This window comes from Pinus tabuliformis, chromosome 9 (assembly GCF_031772625.1).
Source record: "Pinus tabuliformis cultivar Carrire ecotype Pingquan chromosome 9, CPIR1, whole genome shotgun sequence".
NCBI lineage: Eukaryota > Viridiplantae > Streptophyta > Pinopsida > Pinales > Pinaceae > Pinus > Pinus tabuliformis.
In genome coordinates this window covers 742,450,006-742,471,653 of record NC_142307.1, presented here as the reverse complement: position 1 = coordinate 742,471,653, position 21,648 = coordinate 742,450,006, and the positions used below count along the sequence as shown (strand labels likewise).

At 36.9% G+C, this 21,648-nt stretch overlaps 1 long non-coding RNA gene across 1 annotated transcript; it reads right to left on the bottom strand.

The window, feature by feature from the left end:
- Positions 1–1,941: 1,941 nt before the first annotated feature.
- Positions 1,942–11,836, bottom strand: LOC149150837 (uncharacterized). Its single transcript, XR_016263600.1, has 3 exons — positions 11,740–11,836; positions 2,448–2,608; positions 1,942–2,327 (listed from the first exon to the last, which is right to left on the bottom strand). It is a non-coding gene; the product is annotated as an uncharacterized LOC149150837 (long non-coding RNA).
- Positions 11,837–21,648: the final 9,812 nt, after the last annotated feature.

Genomic DNA, 21,648 nt, shown 5'->3' with positions numbered 1-21,648 from the left:
GTTTAAAAATTTTGAACAATTGATATCATTCAACGTTTTTGTGAATTAATTAAAGTCTGGCCAATTTTCACTGATGAATCCATTGCTACTGCGTTGTAGCATTTCTTTTTGCATTCTGGTCAGGTGAAGCACTAAAGCTTGATGCATATTTAGCTATAATGGCCCTAGTGTCTTTTAACTCCTCAATTTATATTTTATGCGACAGCGAAAGAACTGGTAGCTTGTTAATTGAAAAGAAAAACTTATTGCTGGATGATACAGCTTGACATTATTCTTGTGGTTGATCTCTATTGGATGAGTTTATGGTTACACTCCATTGGCTGACATTGGAATGATGGCCATCTTAATTACACTTCATTGGCTCACTGAAGAGTAAAATATGTAAACAACTTAATAGTGATTATTGATGAGAGGATGAGATTTACTGTTTTGTTCTTTATGTTATCTGCAAAACATAAAACACATATAGTTGAATAGAAAATATTGATTGTGAACCAAAACAAGTTCTAATTGATCTAATAAAATTGAAACTTGAATGGCCACTGTAAACGCATGTGATAACAAACACTACTTATGAGAACAATAGTGTTTGACAATAGATTTCTAATTAGCAACTCTGTATTTTCTTTCAATTAATCCAATTGTGTCTCTTCTTGTGGTCACTCGTTTTAGTGACCCACTGGTGCTCACTAGAGCTGAAAATTTTCTTGTCCTTGCCTTTGGAGCAATTGTATGTATGTGGAAGGAAAAGTAAGTATGATATCGCTACTGATTTGCCAGACCATTGTTATGTACTTTTTTAGGTCTGAAGATGTGTAACTTGTGGTTTAGCTTGATACATTCTCTTTTATACCACTTTACTTTAACTTTGTCTATATCATAAGTCTAGTAGCGATTTAAGTGTATGTCTGCATGGCAGAACTGCATTGGGCTTGAACTTTTATAAAAAATTACATTGTATTTAAAGAAATATGATGTCCAGATAGCATAGAACTCCAAACATCAAATCTCTTTGCTCCTTGTAGGCTTCAACCAATATCTCTTTTAGAGAAATTCAACAACTCTAATTTAATAATCCTATCGGCCTCTCTTTGTACCTTTTGGGACAATTGCTAGTTAATTACATGTGAGTGACTGAAACTTTCAATAAAATGAAAGTTGAATATATATATTAATTAATTAATTAAATAATTAACGAAGAACCTGACACATCATATCAACAACGCATAACATGGCCGACACCAAAAACTCAAATCATTAGACGTGACCACAAAACCAAAAGCATTAGATTCCATCGTTTCTTTTTATATAAATTTCTTTAACTGTACAAAATTTACATTGTTACATTGATCTATGCACTAGCATTTGCACCTAGTGTTGCAAAAGAAACGTCGTAAGGCATAGTGTGTGGAAGAATATTGAAACGTGAATAGGCTTTTGCGGGCATTTTTGGAAGCAAGGGTCGATGAATTCGAGCTTTTATTTGAGGGAGCGATGCCGAAAACCGTTGAAATGGAATGCAAGCAGCCATAAATATGCATTGAACCCGTTTAGAGACCTTTGTTTGTTGTTGGAAAAAACTGTGGAGTTAAAGGTGAAGATAAATGAATGAGTCCATGTGAACAACAACCGGGCAACCATATTGATTTGGAAAGGGCTATTTAAGAAATCATTATGCAAATGGGAAATTAAATTAATATGCGAACAACAACCGAGCAACCATATTGATTTGGAAAGGGCTATTTAAGAAACCATTACTGAAATTGAAAATTAAATTAATATGAAGATATATTGAAAACATGTATTATAATCATTAAAGTCAAATGATTTTGTAAACAAAATATGTTAAAACCCATTGACAATGAAATGGTTGTGAGGAAATAAACTATCAAAATGGCATTGATGTCGAAACATCCCTTTTTTTAAGTTTGAAACGGGAAACACAAATAGTTGGGAGGACATGAACTATCAAAATGGTATTTGATGTTGAAACATCCTTTTTTAAGTGTGAAATGGAAAATACAAATATTGTATTGTAACATCCTTTTTAAAGTTTGAAATGGAAAATACAAGTGTGTTGTAACATCCTTTTTAAAGATTGAAATGGAAAACACAAATAGTTGTGAGGAAACAAACAATGAAAACGGTATTCGATCTTGAAACATCTTTTTTCAAGTTTGAAATGGAAAATACAAACAGTGAATTGTAACAAAAGAGGTTCGAGAAGGAATATAATAGTCAAAAGAACATTGTGCTTGTCATTCCATATTTGAAGTTGTATGAAAACATGGTGGAGGTAGCGAAGGCCTGAAGAAGCAGCAATGGACCTGCAAAATTTATATTTTGTTAGAATTAGTAATATGTAAACCAGTTGCAGAAATTTATTAGTAATACTCTGCAGGTGAGTTGTGTTAAAATGAATCTGGAATGAATGGTAATGAAGTTACCTTTGCTATGGGGATCCATATATTGTTAGTGGAAGATGCATGGTGAATAACGGCATATTGAACACCATTGGAGGTCAATGCACAACTGGAGACGCAGTTTTTTTGCTTGCCAATCTACATGTAGTTGTGTAGGTATGTTATTTTTGAGCCCATGTGGCCTGCTGCAAAAGAAAGAAAAGGTAAGAATGAGATGTATAGACAATATAAAGACATTCTAATATTTGCTTATTTACTAATATTGATTAAAGTTTGTTGTTGTTGAAAGATATGAAAAGTATGTTAAGAAATAGAATGAGGTAAATAAATGGAGGAAACCTTTTGGTGATGTCAAAGTACGGGTTGGAGCAGATTATCTGGAGGCGGCATTGAATGGAGAACTTCCTCCGCGTGTTTTCTGCGAGCAATGTTTTTGTTATCCTTCATTTTACTGTAACGATCGAAACTGAATCCGGGGTTAATCCGGAGATCTTTCAGAGAAGGCACTCTTGAAATAGCTGTGAATGTGAGACCTTGACGTTCTGTTTTTCCAATGTCAATTGTTGCTTTTGGAAGGGTCATACCTTAAGATTTATGTATGGTTAAAGCCCAAGCCATCTTCAGTGGAATTTGTGCACAACCATTTCTTTTTACTGCTGGAATAGGCAAGTGAGTGGGGTTTCTTTCATCCCAAGGAGGCCCAATGTACTTGGGGAAATCTACGACAACAAATGTTGGAATTTGTGGTGGTGCAGTTGATTCTTTGTAAAAGATGGTTACAATTTTTCCAAGGGAACCATTAACAAGACCGGCTGAAACCCAAAGGTTGGAAGTCAACATAACTTTTTCGCCATTGCATAGCAATGCAATTCGCTCAAGTTGCTCATCTTCAGAGGAAAGACTCGAATATGTGGTGTCATCTTCAGCAATGGATCGTGCGATAGGAGTGTTAAGAGATTTCATCATTTGCTTATTATGGACCGTTGTTTGAGCATTTGTTGGAAATAGATGCATGGAATCATGGAATGAACATATTTCTTCTTCTGATAAAAAGGAATCTGTGCGCGACATGAGTATGTTGTAGTCATCGATTGTTGGATTTGCATCTCTAATGTTCTGGAGAATGTTCCTGAAAGTAACCTGTGCGATGTCGTCGCCTTGTTGACGAAATACTATGTCCAATGTGATGACTGTGTTGAAGGTGTTCCACAGTGCGCTTCCGTGGCTCGTCCCTGCAAATAGAGGTATGTCTTTGACGGGTGGTAGTTGACCAAGATCACGAACCAATATTATGGAACAACCACCGAAAGGAGTGTTTCTTTGGTGGGGAAATGCCTCGCGAAGACGTTCATCAATATGGCTGAGAAGCTTTGGCCCAATGAAGCTCATTTCATCGATCAGTATGTATCTTATATGCTTGAGTTCTTCCTGGAATTTTGTAAGAGCACTACCTTCTAATGGACTAAGATCCTTTATAGGAAGGTGCAAAGCAGAATGGATTGTTGATGCTTGTATGTTGAAGGCAGCAACCCCTGTAGGGGCGAGGAGCATGATCGGTGAAGGTTCCAGGCTTGCAAGGCCTATGAGCATATCTTTGATGCAATTAATAAGGAGGGATTTTCCCATACCAGCAGTGCCTTGTATTATCATTCTAAGAGCGGGTAAATAATCCTTCCTAGCAAAATGATTAAAAATAATATTTAGAGCTTTTCTTTGCATTAGAGATAATGTCGTAAGGGTCGGCAGGGTATGTTGATGTGTTTGAAGAATGTGGTGGATGGAGCGGCTATTCTCAATGAATTGTATTGCATTATTTTGTAGATCCAATGGGATAGTGGTATGATTCCAGTTATGGGTGTCATCAAAGCCACGAAGACCAAGCATGTCAAGGTCGTTTATGAGAAGCTCATTTGTAGGGTGTAATTGGGAAAGTAATTCCCATTCATTTATTTCCATGGCGTCTGCTGGATTGGCTTCATTCATAGTTGAGGTATCATTTGCGACAGATTCAATATCAGATAGTGGGCGGTGTTGATGCCAAGGATTGTAGAATGGGCGAAATGTTTGCCAATTTGCGATGAATTCTGCAGCAGAATCTCCTATATCTTGTACGATACGGTGAAAAGGTTTGTATAGCATAAGCTCAACCCTACAAAAGTCAGCGTAGCAAGGTTCTGTTGTGGATGGTATGGAGGAGTAACGTGGTATGACCCGAACAATTTCCTTTGTAGGCCTTTGTTTCCATTTGTTTGTTTTGCGACGAGGATCATATGACCAGGATCTTGCCAACTCTATTAGTGATGTGGACTCTAGGGTAGAAGGGCGTTGGATATATGTATCTATGAAGTGTGGGGATGTAGTGGAGGTGGCGTCCGTTTGTGGAAGGCGCATAAGAATTTTTTGGTTTACATTTAAAGAAGTGAATGGCCGACTACATAATGTTAACGGTAATTTTTGCAGCATATGGCAGGTTTCTTGGGCTCCAATGTCACGATCAACAAGGGTTTCAGCAAGAAATTTTCGAAATGCAGATGTTGCTGGGTCAGCAATGGGTGAAGCAAGGACAATTCTACGTAGCATGTCGTGGAAGCTTTCAAATTTTTTTTCTGCTTTGGATGCATATTTGGCGATATATTTTTGTACAGCGTGTATGGAGAGTACTGGTTGGCAGTCAACATTTGCACGCCAAATAGATAGGATGGTAGGGTTATGGCTATTGAGTCGATCGTCGTTCCGAGCAGGGGTGTATGTTTTTTGGCCATTGGAATCAATGAATAAGGCCGATTTTGGATGTAATTCCCACGGTGCTTTATAACGACATTGGAGTGAGGATCCATTTTTTCTTAGGCACGTGCTTTCTGAGCATTTTGTGTGACGTTCAACACAATTGACGAGTTGTTCATAGTCACTGAAAGGATTGGATCTGAAGATTTGCAGTGTGGACAACAGGCAAGGGTCTTCGAGATTTGTCCAAGCATTTGGTTGGTTTGAATTCGAAGGAGCACGAGGGTTCCAAGCGGAAATATATTTGTCGAAGAACTACCTTGCAATATCGATTGCTTCTGTGTCTTCCCAGTTGAGATTCTCCATATCAGGTGCATTTTCTATCCAAAGGAAACCATGGATGTGTGCAGATCCCCTATGTTGCCATTCATACCTAACAAGAATGCGTTTTTGTAAGATAATTTTGCAATAGGTGAGGAATGATGTTTAGAGTTCTTGGAGGAAAAAAATGCGGTAGAATGTGTACCTGTACCAGTAATCTTTTGTATTCAGGTGTTTCTCCAAGATAATCTCACGAAATGCTGTGAATCTATGGTGCATATATAGCGATGTTAAATGTGGGTTAGAGATAATGTTATCATTTCTCCACTTTTGTTGTTTTCCAATATCAGTAGGAAGACATCCGGGCATGACTGCATGAAGATCAGGCCATTTTGTATCAGCTGCACTTAATGTGAAGAAGAATGTCGGGCAACCGAGTTGAGATATCATGTCCATTAGTTCATTTTTAGCTTTGTGCCAAAATGACCTTGTTCCACATAAAGAGCTACCGAATCGCATGACTTGCTCCGCCAATTGCTCATCTGGAAATTGTTCTAAGCGAATGTTCAGATCTTGAATAGATATTGGAAAGTTATCTGTGATTCTTTTTTTCACAAAAATCGACATTGTTGCTTGACTGCGATGCCGCATCATGAGATTATATATGTAATAACGAAAGCGTGGGTGGCTTCCAAATCTGTTATCGTAGTAACGTATGAGATGAAGTGCATATTCATGTAACTGCACTGCTTTCATTCTTGGCTGATTTGGCATTGCAACGCCTGTCGGGAAAAGGGCGGGGAAAGCCATAGAGAGTAGACCTTCTGTGTTGTATTCATTGACTGGCGATAAACCAATTGTTCGCCACTCAATTGTAGTATCAGATTGGTGGTTGTAAGCATGCAAATAATGGCGTATTTCTTGGATTTCTGTATTTGTATTGGGTATGATGGGTACGAACGATGATGTTTGGCCAGCGGATGGGTCTGTGAAATCTTCGGTGAGCTCATGGGGTGGTTCAAGTGGAAGGCGAACAGTGGGTTCTATAGTATTGGAATGGTGAAGGGAGGAGGAGACATCGGTGGGGATTGCTGGCAAGGATGCCAGTGCATTGGAATCAATACGAACATTCTTATAGTATGGGTCATTAGCCAATTTGTATTCCAATGCAGCGAGAACGCGATGTCTACTGACAATGAAATCATAAGCCTTATGGTCATTAATATGACGCGTGACAATTAGGATGTCCAAGTGCTCAACACATCGTGGCAACATGTTTGCGATTTTTGTTATGTCTTGAGGAAAACAAATTGTGTGGCCACTGTATTTATACTGGCCACCACGTGCATGTGTTACCTGCAATATAGGGTTAACCCTAGCAATGAGCATTTTTTCTATTTGCGAAAGAGACGTAAGGGCAGCTGGTTGAGGGCCAGGGTCCATGTTGTTTGATAATGAGAAGCGATGACCCTTTGTTTCAGAGGCGCATCTAGAGCAGCAATCCATGTGGTTGGAATTGCGGATATGTATTCCAGGATATGATTCAAGACAAATGGAGCATGGGCATTTAGGTGGAAGTTTATCAAGCTTTGAACGGAAATCTCGATATGCTTGATCGGTATAAACGTTGCTGAAAGCATGTGCAAAGGAGGGGTTAGGGCAAAGAGGCATGGATGTATTTGTTTGAGAGGTTTGCTGAGAAGATAAAGAGCCTGATAATTGCAAGGGAGGATTGTTTTCAGGGTAGGCCATTTCAGACGAGGAAGGTTGGTCACCCTTTTGTTTTTTGTGTTTTTGACATTCTATGATGTTTTTTTTTGCTTGGTAAAGCTCACGGCGCCGTGCATTTATTCGTTCTTTATTTGTTGCATAGTATCTTCGAGCACGTTCATTATTAGAAGAAGAAGCCATTCGCAAAATTTATGGTACCTATAAGCAAGGGAGGGGAAAAAAAGAATGTTATTTAGAGACAACAACCACGTTATTGTATGAAAGTGAAAGAAGGGTAAAAAATGCAAGCGAAAGCGAAAGAAGGGGAAAAAAATCTAAGTTCTGAATAGTGCCATGTGAATTTTTTTATTTGAGAAATGTTTTTGAAAGAACGTATTAGTATTTTTTCTGCATACATGTAGGTAGTTTCATGTGTAAAGTTGATAAAAGGAAAAAAAAATGTGATTTTGTCTATTAACATAATGCTAGATACAATGGAGAACAAATATTTATTTCAATGGTATATAAGAAATTTTCATAAGAAGACATGCAACAATATATCTTGTAAAGTTGTATTTATAAAATTGGACAATAGGAATTGCCAAAAAGCAAGGAACACATTCTGCAATATTTATCTACAATGTCGAGATGCTTTGAATTTCTCGAAGGATGTTTTTGCACTCTGTCATGAAATGCAGTTTTTCTTCTTTTATGATAACGCATTTCAATCGTGGGACTTCTTTAAAAGTTTCTGTCTTCACCGAAAGTGTGAAGATATGATCTGTCCATAGAGCTCTAGAGACAATTTCCTTGATTAGTTCTGGATCTGAAGATAATAGATAGAAGTCTTTGGCATTATTTCCAAGAATTGTAGAGCCCGCGTCTTCGAAAGCAATAGTTGAAGCTAATTCACCAGTGTGATCTTGTATGTCGATTTTCAATAAGTATCTGTAATCACAGTCGCTTACTTCAGCGTTGCATTTTGGACAGAACCACACCCCTGTATTTTGTGGAATAAGTTTTTTCATGCATTTTTTCCCACCAACAATCGACGGACAAGAAATGTAGTAAAAACTATCCATACCAATTTTTGTTATTGTGCCTTTTAATTGGAAAAATGTTGGTTTCTCTAAGGAATCCATATTGTAAATGTCAGCAATTGTGATTTTTTTTTGTTGGGGGCAAAAAGGAGATCTTGTTGTCAAAGATGTTGAAGCAGCAGTCGAGCCTTCTTTTTTAAACCACGACTTTAGCGTATGGGCCTCTTCAATGTCAGGATCTACAAGAACAATGGATCTCATTGTAGTGCCGATATTTTTCCCATTAAATTCTCCAACACGTGCAGATTTGATTGCAATGATGGGGTTATTGCCTGTAGCACATAGGGAGGAGATTTCCTGTGAAACGACATTAAAATTATCGCCCCAAAAGATTGCATCTATGCTATACTCTGACATGTCTTGAAGTTGTACTGTTTGTTTATTGACTTCAGAGCCATCTCTTCTACGTATAGTGCATACACTGGAAATGTCTGTGACATCACCCAAAATATCAACAATGGAGTTGACGTTTGTTGTTCTGATATCATCAATTGATTTTATACTGAATTGCACTGCTGGATTAAGTTTTTTTTCACTGGCAACATGTTCTATGGTAGATGTTGCATTCAACAAAATTCCCCAGTCATTGTTCAAGTGGTTGTATTGCTTATTAGCCATTTTCACTTTCCCTTTAGAAACAATGTAGACATTTCCATTTTGGATTTTGTCGAAAAAATAATCTGCGACATTGTTGAAACATGTAATATGTATTTCTCCACCCTCTGTATCGAACAGGTCAAAGCCAAACACTTTACCGGGTCCGTATTGATTCTGAAACTGTCGAAGAGCTGTTTTCCTTTGGACGTATCCTTTTATGCACCAGTTTGAGTGGTAAGGGTTTAACGATTTGATGGGAATTTGAACCGGTTGAACAGACGGGGTTGGAGTAGTTGGAAGAGGGCAGGGCCTTTTTGATGGAGGATGTGGATCCGATGAGGATGGAGAGTTTTCATCAGATGTGATGGGGATACTCATAGTTTTTGGATTGCCAATTAAGGGTGCAAATGAAGTAGATATTTCAAAGTCTATTAGCTGTATAGACCTACACGAAAAATGAGAGTCAAAGGAATAACTGTTAGAAGCGGTTGTGTTATAAGTAAAAGAATGTTAAATTTGAAATAAGAAATTTATAACAAACTTACGTTGAAGGACCAATAGCTGAGGTAGTCCAACTTTTAACATTTATAATAGAACCATTTTGTAGCAAGCCTGTTGCTACGAGATCATTGAAATCTTTTGGAAGCATGATGTGTTTCTTATGTGTTCCGTCTGAAATTGCAGTACGATATCGTGGAGTTGATTTTTGCATTGGTTGTATTGGCTCAAGCTCAGCAATTTGCAGGTATGGTTGAATATGAGTTGATCCAGATAACATTGAGGAAATTGCATTTTCAGTGAGGTTTGATGTCATTTTCTGGTACAAAACAAAACACAAAAATGTTGAAAGAAGCATGTTTAGTTTTTTTCTAAATGAGTGGGCATCTAAGCTTATACACATAATGAAGAAAGATATTTATTACAACATCTTTATACGTTCATTTTTTTTTAAGCATACTTCCACGAAGCGCAGAGGAAGGAGAGGGAGAAACAAATGAAATAGAAGGTTTGGGTGTAACTCTAGTATCATTTGGTTGCTGATTTGATTTCCCAAAAATCATGGTGTTTTGAACGACAGAGGTCGAGAAAAGCCATACCAGCATGCGAAGTGCAAGCCCTAGAAGGGACAATGTAGCCATATGAGGTACACCAACATCTCCCCTAGAGGAAAAGGGAGTAGGGGAAATCCTTGATTGGCGGACACCATTTTGTCAAACTGAGACCAACAAGGGAGCAGTGATGCTATTCCGATTTGAATAAATTGTATGACACTTTGACACAACTTGCTTTTTCAATTTTTAAGAGACGAGAAAAAGCTAAAGACGATTCTAGTCGCCTTCGATTTGGGCAACTCTAGTATCAGCTCGTTGCTGAGTTGATTGATCGAGAATCAAGGTGTTTTGAACGGCAGAGGTCGAGAAAAAGTATATTGGCAGGGCAATTGCAAGCCCTGGAAGGGTCAATGTAGCCATATGAGGTGCACCAACATCTCCCCTCGAGGAAAAGGGAGCAGGATTCCTCCATGGGGAAATCCTTGAATGGTGGACTCCATTTTCTTACCCTAAGACCAACGAGGGAACAGTGAGGTTATTCCGATTTAAATAAATTTTATGACACTTAGACACAACTTGCTTTTTCATTTTTTAAGAGTCGAGAAAAAGCTAAAGATGACTCTAGTCGCCTTCGATTTTTAATGAGCCTGAAGCGACAAGTGCTCAGATGGTCCTTTTCTTTTAAGGAGTCTGAAAAGGAACGAAAGTGACTACTCTGTGAGGTTATTCCGATTTAAATAAATTTTATGACACTTTGACACAATTTGCTTTTTCATTTTTTAAGAGTCGAGAAAAAGCTAAAGATGACTCTAGTCGCCTTCGATTTTTAATGAGCCTGAAGTGACAAGTGCTCAGATGGTCCTTTTCTTTTAAGGAGTCTGAAAAGGAACGAAAGTGACTACTCTGGATATCTAGACAGGGGATTACCAAACCAATCGCAAAACTGCAGAATACTTTTTATGGTACGGCAGTCAATCTTCCCGAATGCTGTGTTCAGTGCATTGCAATCGATAGGGCGGCAGACACAGCTTCCTAAGGATAAAGGATATAGCCTACTGTGGTCTCCCAATATATACTCGACGGTACGTGGGAGCACAAGTCCGTACTGGCACTTGTCATTTCAAAGAGGAGGAATCACCCAACCTACGATGAAAGTGATAGTTACCAGGCTTTACGACGCCGGAACACGTCTCTAGCCTAGACTTCTAAATGGTGTGCGTTAGGTTCCAAAGCGTTTTTATGTTTATTGAAATGTATTTTACAGTTGATCTTTCTTAAGAAGTTTTCCTTTAAGGTTGATCGCGCGATGTACAAATACAATTCCTAAATATGCAATCTAAGATGATAAACAATCGTTTACTTTCTTTTTTTGCAGTGAAAATCCTAGCTACTAAGGAAAGAGAAGCGAAACTATTTGAACATAGAGTAGAGAGCACACGCAAAGTCCTAAATCAATTTCCACATGCATTCTAAATGTAAATGTACATGCATGTATTTGTTTTCCGCTTTCTTAATGTGTCGATGACAAAAAAAATGCCAAGTGAAATATAATATCAAAACACACTAAAAAACAAGACAGCCACAATGGCACCACTTTGCATTAGTTAAACACAAAGGAATAAAGTTTAAATTATCAAGAAAGCATATATATAGCTGAATCATTTCAATCGGAAAATAATTTTGAATGAAATTTATAAGACTTTTTAGTTGCTCAGTGGCTAATGTACAATTGATGGAAGAGGATTTTGTATCATGGCCCATGGATGAAATAGAAATGAAGCAAAAACTCGGAAAGGAGATTAAGGTTGTTACCGGAGATGAAGCAATATAGAAAACGCCCAGAAATGACCGTAAACGCTGAAAGTTGGATTGCCCAGTGACAAAATAGAGTAGGCCAAGGCAAAGTATCTGTATTTAACATTGTTGTGTGAGTAACCAACACAAGCTGCACAGTGCTATGCAAATTAACAGTCTTTGCGAGAAGAAAACCCAACATAATCCACACAATCTAATCCTCGCAAGGAAGGTTTTGCAGGGATTTAAAGGTTTTCTTATGTTATAAAATCCTAGGCAAATGTGGGTGCCCCAGCAAATAAAAATGTTTACCATAATACCCACTTACTATTAAACATTGTCTCCAAAGGAACTTGAACAATATGATAAAAGACTGATCTTTTACTTCTATAATATACATAATGTTAAATATATGAAAAACACTTTCTGCTTTCAAGTAAGACTCTATAGTTGCTGAGTGGCCAATGTACAATTGATGGAAGAGGATTTTCTATCATGGTCCATGGATGAAATAGAAATGAAGCAAAAACTCGGAAAGGAGATTAAGTTTGTTACCGGAGTTGAAGCAATACAGAGAACGTCCAGAAATGTCCTTCAACATTGAAAGTTGAACAGCAACTACAAATTAGTTTGCAACTGGTTCACACATAGTAAAAAATGGATATTGTCAGATAAAGGTAGGGAGAAATTCAATAACAAAACAGAGATTAAAATAACAGTGATGTGCTAGCATTCACCGAAAATAAACAGTGATATGAAAGCAAGATCCAGAACAACCCCAAGTCATTGTCAAGTCAAGTCAGATAAGGTTTGCTTTGATAGCCATTTCATTGACTTCAAAAGGAAACAATCTGTCAAATCCCTATAATGGATGTGACATTTCAAAACAAAAAGCAATGCTACCAAGGGATTGGAAAAATTTACTAAAGGAGGGCAAGAGATTTGCAAATGTTAAGATATCCCAATTATCGGAGCAGATAGAAAAGTAGGGTCGGTTCTAAATGAAGAGTACCCAAGGAACCAGGTCACTTCGACTGCCATGAACAAAATTATAAATGGATGCCGTACTCATTAGGCATTGTCTATGGGCAGACCCTAACCCTATAGGCAAATCTATAGTTTCCTATTTCATGAATCATACAGCATTATCCACAATCATAACTCAAACAGAATAAGTCATTCCCATCTTAAAATTCACATCTCTATTGAATATCATGCTTCTCAAAATGCAGTTGTTGTATTCGGAGAGTCTGACAGTAAAGCCAAATGCTTGTAATGCAGTATGCCACTATAAATTAAAATGGAATTCATGTCTCCAATTATTTAAAAAAATAATTCTATTAAATATTATAAGATATACTTCACTTATAGGACTTATCCAAAGTCAGTACGGGTAAAAATATCCTAAGCTAATAGCATTTAGGTAGGAAGCATAGTCATATCATGAAAGCAAGACATACAAAACACACCACTAACTGGAACAAGTGCCTCTGTCCATTCATGTGCGTGTACATATGGATGTATAATACACAAAGTTATAAATATATAAATAAGAACCTGAGTGCGGAGTTTGAATTCTGCAGCAAGGTCTTCTAATGGGATGCACTTATGCTTCTCCATTGTCCACAAAAGAGTTGTCAGATGGGATCAAAGTATAAGAAGAAAAAGTTATGAAATTCAAATCTCTTCTATGCCCTTACTAAACATTGATATTTCAAATCTCTTCTATGCCCTAACTAAACATTGATATAACAGAAATCCATGAATCAGGTTTGATTTGGACATGGACGGCTCCATTAAAGATATCCTTGTAAGGAGCTATGTTTGAAGCTCTCAACAGGCTTGATCTGTTTGGCCCCCTCCCCTTGTGAACAGCACTGTTGGATCCATTGAGCGGAGGCAATTTGAAGAGTGCCCAAGGACCCAGGTCACTTCGACTGCCATGAACAAAATTATAAATGGATGCCGTACTCATTAGGCATTGTCTATGGGCAGACCCTAACCCTATAGGCAAATAAAGCATGACCAAAGCAACACATTGGTAGGATTAAAGCTATTTTGCCACAACAGTTGCAGGGCACAAAAGCCTCTAAAGACACCAATGCAATGATTTTGAATCAGGTTTGATTTGGACATGGAAGGCTCCATTAAAGATATCCTTGTAAGGAGCTATGTTTGAAGCTCTCAACAGGCTTGATCTGTTTGGCCCCCTCCTCTTGTGAACAGCACTGTTGGATCCATTGAGCGGAGGTAATTTGAAGAGTGCCCAAGGACCCAGGTCACTTCGACTGCCATGAACAAAATTATAAATGGATGCCGTACTCATTAGGCATTGTCTATGGGCAGACCCTAACCCTATAGGCAAATCTATAGTTTCCTATTTCATGAATCATACAGCATTATCCACAATCATAACTCAAACAGAATAAGTCATTCCCATCTTAAAATTCACATCTCTATTGAATATCATGCTTCTCAAAATGCAGTTGCTGTATTCGGAGAGTCTGACAGTAAAGCCAAATGCTTGTTATGCAGTATGCCACTATAAATTAAAATGGAATACATGTCTCCAATTATTTAAAAAATAATTCTATTAAATATTATAAGATATACTTCACTTATAGGACATATCCAAAGTCAGTACGGGTAAAAATATCCTAAGCTAATAGCATTTAGGTAGGAAGCATAGTCATCTCATGAAAGCAAGACATACAAAACACATCACTAACTGGAACAAGTGCCTCTGTCCATTCATGTGTGTGTACATATGGATGTATAATACACAAAGTTATAAATATATAAATAAGAACCTCAGTGCGGAGTTTGAATTCTACAGCAAGGTATTCTAATGGGATGCACTTATGCTTCTGCATTGTCCACAAAAGAGTTGTCATATGGGATCAAAGTATAAGAAGAAAAAGTTATGAAATTCAAATCTCTTCTATGCCCTAACTAAACATTGATATAACAGAAATCCATGAATCAGGTTTGATTTGGACATGGAAGGCTCCATTAAAGATATCCTTGTAAGGAGCTATGTTTGAAGCTCTCAACAGGCTTGATCTGTTTGGCCCCCTCCTCTTGTGAACAACACTGTTGGATCCATTGAGCGGAGGCAATTTGAAGAGTGCCCAAGGACCCAGGTCACTTCGGCTGCCATGAACAAAATTATAAATGGATGCCGTACTCATTAGGCATTGTCTATGGGCAGACCCTAATCCTATAGGCAAATCTATAGTTTCCTATTTCATGAATCATATAGCATTATCCACAATCATAACTCAAACAGAATAAGTCATTCCCATCATAAAATTCACATCTCTATTGAATATCATGCTTCTCAAAATGCAGTTGCTGTATTTGGAGAGTCTGACAGTAAAGCCAAATGCTTGTTATGCAGTATGCCACTATAAATTAAAATGAAATACATGTCTCCAATTATTTAAAAAAATAATTCTATTAAATATTATAAGATATACTTCACTTATAGGACATATCCAAAGTCAGTACGGGTAAAAATACCATAATACCCACTTACTATTAAGCATTGTCTCCAAAGGAACTTGAACAATATGATAAAAGACTGATCTTTTACTTCTATAATATACATAATGTTAAATATATGAAAAACACTTTCTACTTTCAAGTAAGACTCTATAGTTGCTGAGTGGCCAATGTACAATTGATGGAAGAGGATTTTCTATCATGGTCCATGGATGAAATAGAAATGAAGCAAAAACTCGGAAAGGAGATTAAGTTTGTTACCGGAGTTGAAGCAATACAGAGAACGTCCAGAAATGTCCTTCAACACTAAAAGTTGAACATCAACTACAAATTAGTTTACAACTGGTTCACACATAGTAAAAAATGGATATTGTCAGATAAAGGTAGGGAGAAATTCAATAACAAAACAGAGATTAAACTACGTGGAAGATGATCCGAGGACAAGTAGTTTAATATCATCTTTTAATATAATTTGATGGTTAAAAAAATATGTTGCATCATTCAAAAGTTATCAATTCAAATTTACAGATAGAATATGCATGACTTTGCACACTAAAAATAGAATATGCATAACTTTTCAAACTTAAATAGTGATTTCAGAAGTAAAATATATAAATACATTTTATGAGTCAAATTACTTCCAAAGCTAACAAGATTGGATCTCGTTACAAGAACTTCCAGCCACCTTGTTGTAAGACCTTCATATTTAAAAACATTTTACCCTAGTTATACTCTATAATTGAGAGTATAGCTAGAATATAAGGTTGTACTTCGTTACATGGGAAATATATATATATATATATATATATATATATATATATATATATATATGCACATCAAAGTCTGATTGAATAACCTGAGAGCATAGTTCAAAATACCAAGTTGAAGCCTAGATTTATATTTAATGTTGCACAAATTTGGCATAAAGCATAGGATAAACCACTGACAAAGTTAACAAAGCCTGATTGAATAACCTGAGAGCATAGTTCAAAACACCAAGTTGAAGCCTAGATTTATATTTAATGTTGCACAAATTTGGCAGAAAGCATAGGATAAACCACTGACAAAGTCAAAAAAGCCTGATTGAATAACCTGAGAGCATAGGTCAAAACACCAACTCAAAAGTCTAATCCACTGCCATGTTGTGTAAAATTCCAAGGCCAATGGGAGAGAATCTCCAAAAGTGGTTTTCTAAGTTTGAGACTGGAGAAATTCTTGATGCAGCAGATAAAGCTCATGATGGGGATATCACTGATATGGTTTAGGCACCTCAGCCTCTTGCAACATAAAGTGGTCTCACAACTATTTCAGCTACGACCAGCAATGAAAAAAAGGTGAAATTTTGGAGTTGTCTCTGTTTAATTGAATGGACTGTGTGCCTTGACAAAAAAGTAAGTGACCTGTTGAGGTAACATATGAACAACTCAATTACGAACACCTAGCAGAAATATCTTCTCATTATTAATTATGGATATTCTACATGGAAAATGAAGTAGATAATGTAGCTCTGAGATGATGAGAAAATTATTTGTTGAATATAGAATGTTAAGGTAAAGAATTTAGTTAAGAGGTGAAAAATATATTCCTCCAAAATAGGATAAAGGACAGCTGGTGAAGATAGGTGGCAGAGGATCAGTAGGCAGAAGATTACTTAAGATTTAAGTTGATTGTGTAAATGGACAGCTTCTGTGTGAACAACAGCTATTGTTTGCATCTCATTAGGTTCAGTGATATTACTGTGTGTAATCACCATCGCTCTGAGAGTTTTTTGGAGAAATCTTGAAGCCTAGTGAACAAATCTTGAACCAGAAGTAGAAGAAGTACCTTTTGGGGCAGACCTTGGGTTAACTTTTGGAGCAATTTGGTAACTTTCACATTCTGAGCGATGAAGAAGTGCACAAGGGAATGAAAAGCAGTGAATTGAAGAAAATGTTTGAATAACATAGCTTTCTTCCTAATGTTGAAAAAATTGTTGCATAAAAAGAAACCGCACCTGAATCAAAATCTGATGCTAAATTCTGAGGATCTGGTATAACAGTAGATTCTACACAAAATGGTGAAACCATCTGAGCTCTTCATCAGTAAGTGAATCATGGAAAGGTTTCAATACCATGTTTTTTTGAGGCATCTCTATTAGAGATCTTAGTTCCTGGTCGGAAGCTACAAAACAGAGCTTTGCATGGAGATCTTGTTTTGTTTAGAATCTAGTTTCATGGTTTCAATTTGCATTGATATGGAAAATTAATTGTTGGTACCATCTTGATGAAGATCCCAAGTGTTTGAAGTAGTTACCAATACCTTTGTAACATGAAAAGGGGTTAGTTCTGCATTATGACCGGATGACTCTCTCACTAGATGATTGGGTCATTACAGTAGCATTTAATTTTATGTTACAGTGGTTAAGTTTTGAGACTGGAGAAATTCTTGATACAGCAGATAAAGCTCATGATGGGGATATCACTGATATGGTTTAGGCACCTCAGCCTCTTGCAAAATAAAGTGGTCTCACAACTATTTCAGCTACGACCAGCAATGACAAAAAGGTGAAATTTTGGAGTTGTCTCTGTTTAATTGAATGGACTGTGTGCCTTGACAAAAAAGTAAGTGACCTGTTGAGGTAACATATGAACAACTCAATTACGAACACCTAGCAGAAATATATTCTCATTATTAATTATGGATATTCTACATGGAAAATGAAGTAGATAATGTAGCTCTGAGATGTGCTAGCATTCACCGAAAATAAACAGTGATATGAAAGCAAGATCCAGAACAACCCCAAGTCAGTGTCAAGTCAAGTCAGATAAGGTTTGCTTTGATAGCCATTTCATTGACTTCAAAAGGAAACAATCTATCAAATCCCTATAATGGATGTGACATTTCAAAACAAAAAGCAATGATACCAAGGGATTGGAAAAATTTACTCAAGGAGGGCAAGAGATTTGCAAATTTAAGATATCCCAATTATCGGAGCAGATAGAAAAGTAGGGTCGGTTTTAAATGAAGAGTGCCCAAGGACCCAGGTCACTTCGACTGCCATGAACAAAATTATAAATGGATGCCGTACTCATTAGGCATTGTCTATGGGCAGACCCTAACCCTATAGGCAAATCTATAGTTTCCTATTTCATGAATCATACAGCATTATCCGCAATCATAACTCAAACAGAATAAGTCATTCCCATCATAAAATTCACATCTCTATTGAATATCATGCTTCTCAAAATGCAGTTGCTGTATTCGGAGAGTCTGACAGTACAGCCAAATGCTTGTTATGCAGTATGCCACTATAAATTAAAATGGAATACATGTCTCTAATTATTTAAAAAAATAATTCTATTAAATATTATAAGATATACTTCACTTATAGGACATATCCAAAGTCAGTACGGGTAAAAATATCCTAAGCTAATAGCATTTAGGTAGGAAGCATAGTCATATCATGAAAGCGAGACATACAAAACACACCACTAACTGGAACAAGTGCCTCTGTCCATTCATGTGCGTGTACATATGGATGTATAATACACAAAGTTATAAATATATAAATAAGAACCTGAGTGCGGAGTTTGAATTCTGCAGCAAGGTCTTCTAATGGGATGCACTTATGCTTCTGCATTGTCCACAAAAGAGTTGTCAGACGGGATCAAAGTATAAGAAGAAAAAGTTATGAAATTCAAATCTCTTCTATGCCCTAACTAAACATTGATATAACAGAAATCCATGAATCAGGTTTGATTTGGACATGGAAGGCTCCATTAAAGATATCCTTGTAAGGAGCTATGTTTGAAGCTCTCAACAGGCTTGATCTGTTTGGCCCCCTCCTCTTGTGAACAACACTGTTGGATCCATTGAGCGGAGGCAATTTGAAGAGTGCCCAAGGACCCAGGTCACTTCGACTGCCATGAACAAAATTATAAATGGATGCCGTACTCATTAGGCATTGTCTATGGGCATACCCTAACCCTATAGGAAAATAAAGCATGACCAAAAGCAGCACATTGGTAGGATTAAAGCTATTTTGCCACAATAGTTGCAGGGCATAAAAGCCTCTAAAGACACCAATGCAATGATTTTGAATCAGGTTTGATTTGGACATGGAAGGCTCCATTAAAGATATCCTTGTAAGGAGCTATGTTTGAAGCTCTCAACAGGCTTGATTTGTTTGGCCCCCTCCTCTTGTGAACAGCACTGTTGGATCCATTGAGCGGAGGCAATTTGAAGAGTGCCCAAGGACCCAGGTCACTTCGACTGCCATGAACAAAATTATAAATGGATGTCGTACTCATTAGGCATTGTCTATGGGCAGACCCTAACCCTATAGGAAAATCTATAGTTTCCTATTTCATGAATCATACAGCATTATCCACAATCATAACTCAAACAGAATAAGTCATTCCCATCTTAAAATTCACATCTCTATTGAATATCATGCTTCTCAAAATGCAGTTGCTGTATTCGGAGAGTCTGACAGTAAAGCCAAATGCTTGTTATGCAGTATGCCACTATAAATTAAAATGGAATACATGTCTCCAATTATTTAAAAAAATAATTCTATTAAATATTATAAGATACACTTCACTTATAGGACATATCCAAAGTCAGTACGGGTAAAAATATCCTAAGCTAATAGCATTTAGGTAGGAAGCATAGTCATCTCATGAAAGCAAGACATACAAAACAAATCACTAACTGGAACAAGTGCCTCTGTCCATTCATGTGTGTGTACATATGGATGTATAATACACAAAGTTATAAATATATAAATAAGAACCTGAGTGCGGAGTTTGAATTCTGCAGCAAGGTCTTCTAATGGGATGCACTTATGCTTCTGCATTGTCCACAAAAGAGTTGTCAGATGGGATCAAAGTATAAGAAGAAAAAGTTATGAAATTCAAATCTCTTCTATGCCCTAACTAAACATTGATATAACAGAAATCCATTAATCAGGTTTGATTTGGACATGGAAGGCTCCATTAAAGATATCCTTGTAAGGAGCTATGTTTGAAGCTCTCAACAGGCTTGATCTGTTTGGCCCCCTCCTCTTGTGAACATCACTGTTGGATCCATTGAGCGGAGGCAATTTGAAGAGTGCCCAAGGACCCAGGTCACTTCGGCTGCCATGAACAAAATTATAAATGGATGTCGTACTCATTAGGCATTGTCTATGGGTAGACCCTAACCCTATAGGCAAATCTATAGTTTCCTATTTCATGAATCATACAGCATTATCCACAATCATAACTCAAACAGAATAAGTCATTCCCATCATAAAATTCACATCTCTATTGAATATCATGCTTCTCAAAATGCAGTTGTTGTATTTGGAGAGTCTGACAGTAAAGCCAAATGCTTGTTATGCAGTATGCCACTATAAATTAAAATGGAATACATGTCTCCAATTATTTAAAAAAATAATTCTATTAAATATTATAAGATATACTTCACTTATAGGACATATCCAAAGTCAGTACGGGTAAAAATATCCTAAGCTAATAGCATTTAGGTAGGAAGCATAGTCATCTCATGAAAGAAAGACATACAAAACACATCACTAACTGGAACAAGTGCCTATGTCCATTCATGTGCGTGTACATATGGATGTATAATACACAAAGTTATAAATATATAAATAAGAACCTGAGTGCGGAGTTTGAATTCTGCAGCAAGGTCTTCTAATGGGATGCACTTATGCTTCTGCATTGTCCACAAAAGAGTTGTCAGATGGGATCAAAGTATAAGAAGAAAAAGTTATGAAATTCAAATCTCTTCTATGCCCTAACTAAACATTGATATAACAGAAATCCAATGTTGTAATCAATATGTTCATTCAATTGCAGGACTATGCATTGCCAAGCTAGATTAGCAAGGCTGCAAGGTTTCCCTGTGTAAGACAAGCTGGATCAGAAACATCAAGTTTCAATGATACAGTAGATACTTGTGTCCCTCAAAAGAACTTGGCAAATGTGGGTCAATTGCATAGAAAAGCAATTTTATGATTAACCTCTTTAATTATTATTTGGACTATGGAGAAGAGGTTTCAATCAGATAATAGTTTCAGAGGTATTTCATCACTCAAAGCGAGTCCCTAGTTATCGATGAATTTCCCATGTTACTACATTCAAAAATTATAGAAAATAATGGAATTAGCAAGATCCTTCACTTATAAGACATATCTAAAGTCATAGTAAAAGTAACAAAGTAGCCTATAAGGGTACTGAGCCTATAAGCTCTTAATACAAGTCCATGTCTGTTTCACATCTACGACCTAAGAAATTCATGAACAATCAAACAAAAACTGAAAGTAGTCCAAAAAATCGCCATCCTTTCTTTGACAGTTCAACATTGAAGAACCAAACAGAAGACTTCAAATACAGTAAGAAATTCTGGACATAAACCTCCCCTACACCTGTTTCTGTTGTC